Here is a 12,902-nt window from a genome sequence, read left to right as displayed (position 1 = left end):
TTTCACATTTAAACTAGATACAAGATATTTTCAACATTATTTCTTGAAAATTCTGGACATAAACTTCTTCTCCAGCCAAAAACTCAAGAAACCCTATGGTAAACAACTTAAATAAGCTACTTTTACACTTGTTTAAACTTGTTTAATACCATAAAAACATGTCTTGGTTACTAAAAATCATTCCTAACCGTGTAAAAATCCTAAAAATGGTCCATAAACATGTTTTGATCATACACATGGTAAGGAACCTGTTTTGATAGTTTTTTTTGGCCATAAACACGGATTAAAGGGTTGAAACGACGTTTTTACGGTTCAAAAGTTCGTTTTTGTACACTAGCTGAAACCCTAACTTAAGGGCTGTTATGTTGATGAAATATTTCTTGGTTTGTGATATAGGACTTTTACCTAGCTTTCTTAGAAGCACAAGAACCTAAAAACTTGATTAAAAGGTCGGAAACGAGCCAAACCCGCTAAGGTAATGCCGAAACACTCGCTTACGGGCTATTTAGGTTAAGGTTGTGATGTGCATATTGTTAGGACTTGAAATTTTTTAGGGACATCAAGGACCATGTCAATAAGTCCCTGTTTAATTTTGGTAATTTTTCGACCATCCGAGAATATTTGGCGAATTTTTTACTGAATTGGGACTTTTATTTGGGAAAAATAGCTAAAATACTTCAAAAATTATGAAATTTTTCTGGGAACTCAGATTTGATGTATTTTGATCACATATGAATTTTGGGATCATTTGGAGAAGTTTAAAGGTGTTTTTTTATTTGCGTTCGTGTGAATTTTTACAGCCGAATTTGGGCCGAAAAGATATCGCACGAGCTTTTTACATTCTGTAATTGATACAAATTGATTTGGGACATGAATTGAGCATTCAGGAATTTTTTGGTGAATTTTTGGAAATTGTTTGGGGTAAATGGACGATTTTCAGACGAAATATAGCTGATAAAATGAATTTTTATAAATTAATAAATCAGTAAATAAATTCCAGGAATATTTTTATAAAAATCAACATACTTTAATTGATAAGTGGTCAAATATTCATAGTTTAATGATTAACGGTTAATTAATTATGCTAATCTGAATATTAAACAAATTCAGTTTTTATAACAACCTGCAAGTTCACGACTAGTGAACCTGCGGGAATATCAAAACACCAAGAGTGATCAAAAATCATATGTTTGAACTAATTAAGTGAAAATGAACTTTTCTATGAGAAACCTGGACAATCCGGGTGGATTGTGCGCGTTTCTTCTCAAATCAAACTGAATAAACGGAAACGGGCCCCGTGGCTAATCCGGGACCCTAATAGGTGATTCTTCTTTATAACTTAATCATTTTAGTAACCAATACATTTACCCAAGCTTATTTTCCCATAACTGCTTTTCAGAACGCATAAACGAACAACTTGGCCAAGCTGGGAAAACGGGAATCTGAGCCAAGTTCAGTTTTAAGTATTAGACATTGAACAACATCACAACCTAAGCCTATTACCACTTTCTGGGCATTCCAACTATACCCAGATTAGTTATACAGCCCAGTTTAGTATTGAGATTATAATAATATTAAAGTATTAATATGATTATAATATTGATTATAGGAACTACTGATAGCGGACCGAACAAACCACGAGCTGATACAGTACTGAATATCTACTAAACCGTGAGTTTCATGACCCGACTCTTTAAACAGTTTTACGAACTTTTGGGGTGAAAAGCATGTTTGATTATATATACATACCTGAAACATGTATTGATGTGAATTATCTAAGTGCTAACACACGAAAGTCCCCACGATCACAGTGATTAGCTTCGAGCCGGTGGCTTGTGAATAGTACTATTGGTTTGACAAACCCAAACGGAATCAGCCTTGTTGCCGTGTCACATAGCGCCGTTTGCACATGACCATATTTATACAAATAGGCTATGTAGTGTTAGACATAGCTACCGGGGCATGTTGTGGGCGGAAAGGGGCCACAGTGGTTGATTGAGCGTGGGAAATGGAGGCACGCAGCACGAACAGTCCAGGCTTCACTGTAACTTAGCATAATTACATCACATACATCATTTACATACATACGTACTTATTTCATGATTACAAGTGTTGACTTGTGAATACTTATTACTGATTTCTTGAAACTCGTGAAACTCACCAACTCTAGTAGTTGACCCGTTATAAACTGCTTTTCAGGTGTACCGTAAAACAATGATAGAACAAAGAAATGTAATATATTGTAAATTAGTTTGTAATGTTTCTTTATAAACAATGTGTTGATATCAGAGGTGTCTGTTACATTCCCGTTTTACGCTTCCGCATTATGCTAGTCGGGGTGTGACAAAGAATCACTATGATCATGGATATCCAAGATAAACAATTCGATTTTCTAAATATTGGATCATACCTACTTATTTTGCAAGAACAAAAATTAATATTTAGCTAAATTTTATAATCCGTTGATCATCATGAACTTATAAACTTTCTTTCAAATAAGGTGATTTATACAAAAAAATTTTATTTAAATATTTCTTATAATAGAACTAATATACTTGGTATATTTAAATAATTAATTAAGTAAATTATTTATTGTTTATATTTGTTCAACGTAATATAATATGTATAATTTCTTTAAATTAAATAATGAAAAACCTTTAAACTAATTAATTAGTAAATTAATTTATTATGTTACTAAAATAAAACAAATCATTTAATCATAAATTAATTTATTATATTAATAAGATATAATTACACATTTACAAATCGTTATTCAACTAATCAATATCAAATAATTTATATAAACTTTAATTCATTTTAGTTAAACTCATTTTCAATAAAAAATCTCTACGTCCCCATTTGTCGTAAGTTTCGTTTCCGTTTAGACTCGTTGTTAAAATCTAGCATACATATTAACTTGATTAGGATAATCCACTGTAATTCTCTGCGTCATTTGTTCAACTCGTTCAAACTGTCATTCTCATTTTCAAGTTGAGTTTCTCACACCCACTTTTTAACATTTTTATACTTTAGGGGTAGCATGTATACCTTATTCAAATCAATTACTTAGCTATTCATTTTCAAACTACAATTCGTATCATGGACTTGTGTGTTTATTTGACTAGAGAGGACCTGTGCATGCGTTTATCTGAGTACGCTGGCTGTTACCAACTGGAAAGGACCTCACTAGCATTTTACACTTGTTCATAGAATTGTATGATTTTCTTTACGTATATATCAAACTTGTGTGATTCTCACAAACTACTTGTTAGTTGAATTTATTTTATATACATGCTACGGGGTACATTTATCAGAAGTTGAAGCTTGATAAAGACATTAGACTTAGGTTATCAAAATAATTGTTACATAATAGTGTCACATGTGTTTTGAACAATCTGTATGTAACACTCGGGTGTTTCCGCTTAAGCCGAGGTGTTACAGCTTCACACCATCAGGTATGATGTGACAACATCGACATTTCGCTGGCACCCAAGAAAACCTCAACCGAGTCCGCTTCTAGAAGATCAATCCACGGATTTTGAAGCTTGGGAAAAGGCCAAAAACCTGTTTCTTAACAACAAAGGCCCTCGGGATGCGGTTACAACACGAATTTACGAACTTGATACTTTTCTTGAACCATATTGTCAACGCATTCGAACTTTCAGACCAATTTACTTCAGTCCATTGTCAGTTGAACAATACCCAACGAATTATTTACCTTGCTCACAGACTTCCACGTGAATACGATGTCATAGCTTCCACTCTTAATCAGTCCCCCCTCCCATTAGGACTTTACCATTGAATAGTTACAATCGGAGACACGACCAATTGTTGCTCGAGAAGCCCTTTCCTTTACCCCTATGGTGGCTGCTACCATCACACCACCACCTGAGAACAACACTAACCGCGACAACAGTCACAACTCTCACCCTCTCCGTAAACATAACACTCGTGAGCAGCACCTCATCATGAACCTTAGAGAAACAGTTGTCACACCCCAACCTAACGACGGAACATGGCGGGTGCGACATAATTTGTATCATAGGTCAAAGACAATAACAAAAATAATAAGTGCTAATATCTAGTTAATTCATTCAAACCATCGTACACAATTGTCTCCACAAAGAAAACATTTCCAAGACTATTTTATCAACTCAAACAAACAAATTGTTTTTTATTTTATTAAAAACCTAGGGTCCAACTAAAATCAATCTAACATACAAACAAAGTCAGCTAAAGCTGAGTGAGTTCATGTTTTTTGTAAGTGACATCCATAAATCAATTTAAATTAATAAGTATGAAAATGTTGGGGAAAATCATAGGTAAATAAATAAATAATTTTCCTTTGTCAAATCACAAGTAAATAAAATAATTTTCCTTGGAGAAGTCATAAGTAAATAAAATAATTTTCCTTGGTCTAGTCATAAGTAAATAAATAAATAAATAATTTTTTCTTAGTCAAACACGTAACACGGGCCTCCTCACCCCGGGTCTTCCCCAAGTAATATATTTGACCCGATCGCGGTTTAACAAAACAAAAATCACGTAAAACGAGCCTCCTCACTCTGAGTCTTCCTCGAGTAATATATTTGACTCGGTCACGGTTTAACAAAATAAAAATCACATAACATGAGCCCTCCTCACCCCGAGTGTTCCTCTAGTAATATATTTGACTCGGTCACAGTTTAACAAAATAAAATCACGCAACATGAGCCTCCTCACCCCGGATCTTCCCCAAGTAATATATTTGACTTGGTCATAGTTTAACAAACCTAAACACGTGATACGGGCCTCCTCACCCCAGGTCTTCCCCAAGTAATATATTTGACTCGATCACGGTTTAGCAGGACGGCGGGCCACCTCACCCCAAGTCACGGGACACGAAGTCAAGGACTCAAGTAATATATTTGAGATGCCGGGACATAAACATGCAACACAGGCCTCCTCACCCCGGGTCCTCCCCGAGTAATGTATTAGGCCCGGTGACAGTTTATCAAAACATACACATCCAAATACACACTTACAAACATCTTAATCGATTATTCAACCAAACAATATCATCACGTGTAATCTATAAATAATGGATAATATAGGAATTAATACTAGGCCCAATTGTATCCTCGAGCCTAGACCATAAGTAATATATATAACCTTAAGGAATATATGACCATAAACAAGTCTAAAATATCCTAAGGCATAGAATATAATTCACACATAGTTTCATAAATCCACAATACGAATAAGGCTATGTAATACCATCCAAATAGGTTAAACGAGTAAAATTGGGTAAAATTGTAATAGGGTGTGTATGCTAGCCCAAAACGTAAAAAAGGTAAAATGGGGCATCATGAACTCACCTAGTTCAAGTGTTTATGTTATGAGAGTTTGGTCAACAACACAAGACTCTAAGACTCACGTATGGACTCACACACAAACACAAAATTGACCCTACGACTCGTTGGTGATTTCAATTAATGTTGGTAGTTCCAAGTTGTTCTAACATGCATCATATGTCACACCATCGTCAAAACATCAAGCAATTGTCATATAATTCAAATTCTGATCAAGCAGTTTGCAAGACTGATTATAGCATGTAAAACAGATTTTATTTAGTAAGTAAAACTTATAAATAAATTCTACAAAATTTACCACAGTAGAATATGTGAATTATGTTTCTTAAAAAAAGTTTTTATTATATTTTAATCATGCATATAAAACTCACAATAATTCATTCATTACAGATAGGTACCAACAGTTCACCAGATTGCGCAACAAAAAGTATTTTAATGGCTCTCTCAACTCCTTTATCCAAATTATACAAGGCCAATTGGGTTGTCTCCTAAACTCAAAATAATAAGTTCCAGATGTGGAACCAACCAATTTGGACATGTCAAAAAAAGGTTATGATGTCTGGAAGATAGACAAGAATTCGACTTCCCACATCAGCTTTGACACATGTTTTTATAAAATCATAAAAACTGTTCAAATCTTGTCCAAAAATTACATATTATATCTTTCTAGAAGCTGACTCAAAGTAGAACATCATGAAAAAAAGAATATATAAAAATAATGAATTATCATCGAGTTATAGACCAAATAATAAACGAGTACGAATCTGTCAGCAAACTGTTATCAACAAAACTCAAACCCTAACATGTTTATGGCATCTGTAAGGTTCTAATTCATCAATTAACATCATAATGATTTAAATTACATAAGTTTGGACATTTAGGGTTTATCAAGAACTCATCAAAACATAAAATTGATACATAAAACTTACCAATTAGCGTTAGGAATCATAAGAATCAATCAAAGGCACCAGCAATTGCAAGACCCAAGGTTGAATTGAAGATGGTGGAGATGGTTTTTGAGTTGTGAATGATGGAAGGGAGCAGGTATCGATGGTTTTAGGGGTGGCTGTTAGGGTTAGATTATTTATTTTAATATTATACTAAATAGCATCTACAAGAATGGTTGTTTTAGAATCAGCTTTGGCTTAAATGAACTTTATAACACCTAAACCGGATTATAACGAATCACTACGAATAAATACGAAGACAAGTTCATAAAACAAAAGCCTTGTTGTTCTATTATAAATATTACTTTGTAAAAGGTGAAACATACAAGGTACGCGTAATCGATCGCAAATTTCAGGAAATTAGCTATTAACTAAACACATAATCATATAGCACGTAATTTCACATAAATATTATAAGCATATGCTCGAGATATGATTTCATATTTTCTCCAACGTTCAGGTTAGACTCTTGTGATTCAGTAATTCTCTGATTACCACAACGTGAATGTTTGTGCAATAACCGACACACTTAGTATACCGTAATTAAGTGAAATGCATGAATGAGTGTTTGAGATAACGGAGATTGTATTAACGGTGTTAACCATAAATTTCCAGGTGTCATAGGCTGCACCTGCCTCCATAGCTGTCAGGACAGGAAACAAACTCCTATAGACGCTTAAGCCGATTAATGAAAATTTCTAGATGTTACATTCATCCTGAAGGTTTTGTCGATCCTAAATATCCTAACAGGGTGTACAACCTGAATAAGTTCATTAATGGACTTAAACAGGCATCTCGCAGCTAGAATCTTCATTTTGATGAGAAAATAAAAGAGTTTGGTTTTATCAAAAATGAGGATGAGCTTGTGTTTATAGAAAGGCTAGTGGGAGCATTATATCATTCCACATCTTGTATGTGGATGATATACTAATCATTGGAAACAACATTCATATGCTTAAGGAAGTTATGCACTGGTTGGGATATTGTTTCGCGATGAAAGATCTTAGTGAAGCTGCTAATATTCTTGGAATCATGATCTATCGAGATAGGTTTAAGCGGCTTCTAGGGCTAAGTCAAAGTACATACATAGACAAGTTAATGACACGCTTCTCAATGGGTAACTCCAAGAAAGGAGGTGTTCCCATGGCTAAAGGAACCGTGCTGAACAAATCGCAATCTCCAGTTACGGACACTGAAACTAAGCACATGTAAGAAATTACATATGCTTCAGCGATTGGTTCTATCATTTATGCCATGTTATGCACTCGACTTGACGTCTCGTATGATTTAAACATGACTAGTCGTTTTCAGCAAAATCCTGGCATTGCCCATTGGACTGCAGTGAAGAACATTCTTAGGTACCTGAAAAAGACCAGTGATATGTTCTTAGTGTTTGGAGGAGTGCAAGAAGAGCTCACTGTAAGGTGTTACAATGATGCTAGCTTCCAAATTGACCGAGATTATTCTCGCTCACAATCAGGATATGTATTCACTGTCAATGGAGGAACTATTTACTGGAAAATCTCCAAGCAGAGTGTGGTGGTGGATTCTACCAACGAATCGAAATGCATAGCTGCATCAGATGCTGCTAAGGAGGCTGTTTGGATGAAGAAGTTCATCACTAACCTTGATGTGGTTCCGAGTATTCATAAACCAATAGAGGTATTATGTGATAACAGAGGCGCTATTGCTGAGGCCAAAGAGCCCAGATCTCATCACAGAGCCAAACACACTCTAAGGAAGTTTTACCTTATACGGGAAATAATGGAATGACGAGACATCATAATAAGCAAAGTAGACACAGGTCAAAACCTAGCTGACCCATTCACTAAACCGATGACTCAGGATAGGCATGATATCGGTCTTAGATTAGCTAGTAGTTTGTTTTGATTTAGTATTTAGATGTGTGAACATTTAAACAGTTATACTTTTGAGTTCTCTTTTGATTTAATGCTTAAATGCAATGTTGAAAAATATAATTGTGTTCAATTAATACATTCAATCCATGAATATTGTGTCCTAAAATTATCCATAGTCGGTCAAACTAATGGGAACAACTCTGAATTAAGACTATTCTGACTTTGGACTCCAGGAGTTGACTTCCAAACTCATAGATGTCATTATGAATGACGTTGTATGTAACTCACATCTAATTATCTTCATGGATCATAGTCATAAGATGTTTTTTTTATATTGGTATACTCATTTAGTATCCTTAGACCTGAGATACATATTAGAACTTTCGTTTACTAAAGAGTATTCTTTGATCAGTATCAACCGCTGCCGCGTAACTACTGCTATAAAGGCATTGGTTCGGAATAATCTGAAGTTCAGTGGGAGTTGAATGTAATCAAGATTGGATTATGTACTCTTATATGATATGTAACAGTTAGACATCTTGGCGCCCTCGTTGATTCAAATTGGTGAAGTGTGAGGCCTCACCTAAACTTACCGTGTGTTTGATTGGATCACTTTGATTCTAGATCGAGAAAAATAATGATGTAAATCCATATGAGATTGAAGATGATCCATGCCTCATTTTTCAATTGATGTCTTATACAGAAAGGATAGATGACAACGATTACCATAAATTCATTATCTTGTAATAGTGTATTCCAAGATGTTTTAGTTAATTACTTTAAAATGTCATAACTTGTAGGGGGCAGCCATGTGTAGCTAGAGCACTGCTTGTTGTCATCATTGAGGAACTTAACCAGAAACCATCCAAGTGGGAAACTGTTGGATTTATGGACCGGTTCGGTAAAGTCAACGCGACTGACCGAGTTTTGACCCGTTAGAGTTGTTGGGTTTTAACAAGATTAACAAAGTCATAAAACCTTATTTTTATGAAAAACGCAGCAGAAGTAATATTTAAATCTTGTTAATTTGAAGAGAATAAAACCGATTTATACATGCAAAACCCAAAACCCGGATCCAAATAAGAAATACATACTTACCAACACATGCAACCACAAGAAATTGATGCATGTGTTTCTACCTTTCAAGTAAACCAAGAAGCGGTGAAGAAGGTGATGAATGAAAGGCAAGAACTTCAATAGAGAAGCTCCTCAAGCTAGCATACCCAAGCTTCCAACAAAACACCTCTTAGCTAGGATTTTCACACTTCAAAATCCAATCTTCTTGTTTCTATTCCCTTGGCCGAAAATCAAAAGAGGAAGAAAGATAGAGAGGATTTTCTTGTTCTTGTCTGTGTGTGAGAGAGAAAGAACAATGGTTTGAATGCACCTTTTTAGTTAACCAATACTTCTCTTTGCATGTTGTATTTATCAAGAAAGAAAGATAAGAGGGAAAAGAGGGGGGGGGGGGCTCTCTCTCACTCTTTTAAATTCAAAAACCTTTTTTATAACATAAAAAATATTATAAAACCTTATGTTATCTTTTAATAAACAAAACTTACATAACATAAGTGACATGCAAGATTAATTAGTCTTACATATTGTTATTTAACCAACTTAAATAACAGTATGTAATGTCTTCTCTCAAAATATAAATCATCCATATGATTTATTTACTACACAAGTACAATGTACTTATAAACCTTTTTCTAAATAACATAAGTGTTAATATTTATTTATTATGATCACATCATCAATAAACAAATATAATTGGTGTTTGTCTAGCTTGTTATTGGATATGACCGGACATGGATCATAACGTACTAGCCACATCAATCATAATATGTGTCTTGGGTAGACTGAGTCCAACAAGAGTTACACCAAGGGTAACAAGCCTGAAACCCGTTTAAGTTATTTAACCGGGTATGACATAAATTAATGAGATATTATAGACCGGGCTTTTGGAAACAAGAGATGGGTTGGTGGCCCATATTAGCTTAACTAGTTTATTTATAAATTAGTTAACCTATCATTATAATTAACCCTAGCCACCAAAAGGAGATCTATCTGTTCCAAGAACTTCACACCAACACCACCGCCGGCCTCATCTACCGCCGCCACTGCTGTCTCGTGGAGGCCACCCCGTCACCGGCCTCCTAGCCATTTTCGCTGCTATCTCAGAGCACCCATGCCACCGCTATTGTTGATGCCCCGCTGCTGCCGCATCTACTATTCATCGGCTGCCTCCGCCACTACAGTCCACCGCCACTGCCTAGTTCACCGTCACAGTCGGGTCTCGTTTGTCACCTAGTGTTGTTCGATAGCCCTCGGCGTCTCAACTGGTTATTTATTAACAGAGGTAAAATTATACACACACACACACATTGTCGGTTTACATTTATATATATATTTAATTGGTTTTTGTTGTAGCTGTGCTCGTATGATTTTAACCGGAACTTGTCGTTTTGTTTCGGTGCTGATTTCTCATTTATATTCCGCTACGCATTTATATTTAATAAGATTAATTATTATTTGTCACATTTATTAAACTGGATTTTAATAAATAAAATTTTGACTAATCACCACCGAAACCCAACAATCGTAGAATATATCGAAACATGCGATAATGAGTATAATTAAACATAATAATATCACGTGACATGAAAGCTAAATCCAATTTTATAATCAGAACTGGAATTCAACGGACATCCATGTGAACTAATAATCCAAGACATGAGGAATTTTTAAAATATATATGAACTCAATGGTTTAATATCAACTGAATATGAAGTAATAAGGAATGAGGGTAAGGGTCCGTACCTTTTATGTTCCAAAGCAATAACTTATTTGCGGGCGTTCTAATTATGCACGTATGAGTTATATATATTTATTAGAATAATATTAATAGTATTTAAATCTTTAAAATATTTTGTTGAGTTGCTAATATGAATTTTTGATACATGGTGGCTTTAATTTTATAGTTATTTAATCTAAGTTTGACGCGACCTAAAAGCTTAGTATTTATTATTATTATTATTATTTAAAAAAACAAACAAACATGTTTTTAATATTTAAAAATAAGTCGACACCGTTTTTACACGAAAAAGCATGTATCCTCCCATAGATATAATAATCTTAACAAATTAGAAAATGGTTATAGGGTCTCAAGATATATATGAGATGCAGGGAATCGAAATCGAACTCTTGACTATTAATTTAGTGTTTTATTTTTAGCTAGCTTATTTAAGCTTAGTTAAAAGTTGAAATAAGGTAATAAATTATAAACTTGTAATAAGGTGTTTGGGATTACTTATATTGTGAGAGGAAAAGTTCCATAAGTTACACTTTTGTAACTTATTAACTTAGTGAAAAGTTATAAGGAGGTAAAATAAGGAATCCCAAACACCCCCCTGTAAGACTCCGAGTCCCGAGAATCCTACAGTTGGTAATCACATCCAAAAGTTCACCAAAAATTTGAAACAAAAGCAATTCATTTTATTAAAACCAGTCAGAGTAATTAAACAGCGTAATAATAAGTACCAAAATTCCCAAAAACCAGGAAAGGTGACGAAAGTTAATTATGAATTAAAAATATTCATTTTATTAAAACAGTTTAAAGTAACAAGCAGCGGAAAAGGTCAAGTTGTAAAAACCCCAAAACCGGGGACATGTGCCCAAAACCAAAAATAAAATAAAATAAAAATTCTTTTTATTTAAAAGTTCTCGACTAGGAACACCTTCAACCGTCCGAGTAGTCTCGAGCACGTCCAAGCGGTAGTTCCCTACTTCTCAACCTGAAACTCAATCTAACATACACACAAAGTCAGCTTGAGTTGAGTGAGTTTATGTTTTAATATATGACATATATATAAATCATTCCAAGAATTTAAGTATACTATGGAATATGAACAAATAGGCAAATGGATAAATGATAAGTAGCCACACACATATATATATATATATATATATATATATATATATATATATATATTTCCTTATGCATAACATCCAAATAATATAATCAAGGTCAAACACGCATAAGACCTAAGCAAGTGATACCGGATTTTTGGGACCCGTTATGATGATTATGCCACACGAGCTGCACCTCTCACGGGCTTTTCAGGGCCCGCCATAGGATTTTAGAACCTGAGTAGTATAGTTTGGCCGGGCTAAAATCATCATGCACACTACATTCAATATGATGGTGATCATGCCACACGAGCCTCCCCCCTCACGAGCTTTCCATGGCCCGCCACAGGATTTTAGAACATGAGTAGTATAGTTTGGCCCGGCCAAGAGCACCATATAATACATTCATGGTCGAACACACGTACACGGGCCTCTCCACCACGAGTCAAGACTTAAGTAATATATTTGACCTGGACGCAGTAAGACATAAGCACGTTACATGAGCCTCTCCACCACGAGTCAAACCCGAGTAATATATTTGACTCGGTCAAAGCTTACACATCCAAACATGTACGACTTCGAATCCCAGGAATCCTACAGTTGGTGATCATACACGAAACCTAAAAAATTCTTAAATCCAAAACAATTCATTTCATTTCGAAAACCATTTCAGAGTATAATTCAGTGGATAATCATAATTATTAAAAGAAGTTCCCAAAACCCGGGAATTATGCCCAAAACCAAACTTCAATGTATTTAATAAAACTTTAAAAGAAAAGTGATCATCATTAAAACTTCCGACTAAGTATGCCCTCCACCGTCCAAGTAGCCTCGTGCAC

Source organism: Bidens hawaiensis, unplaced genomic scaffold, assembly GCF_021521415.1.
Source record: "Bidens hawaiensis isolate Kalapana, Puna unplaced genomic scaffold, B.hawaiensis_p1.1 tig00000284_1, whole genome shotgun sequence".
Taxonomy (NCBI): domain Eukaryota; kingdom Viridiplantae; phylum Streptophyta; class Magnoliopsida; order Asterales; family Asteraceae; genus Bidens; species Bidens hawaiensis.
The sequence above is the reverse complement of the archived record's forward strand: the minus strand, read 5'-3'. Positions refer to the sequence as shown.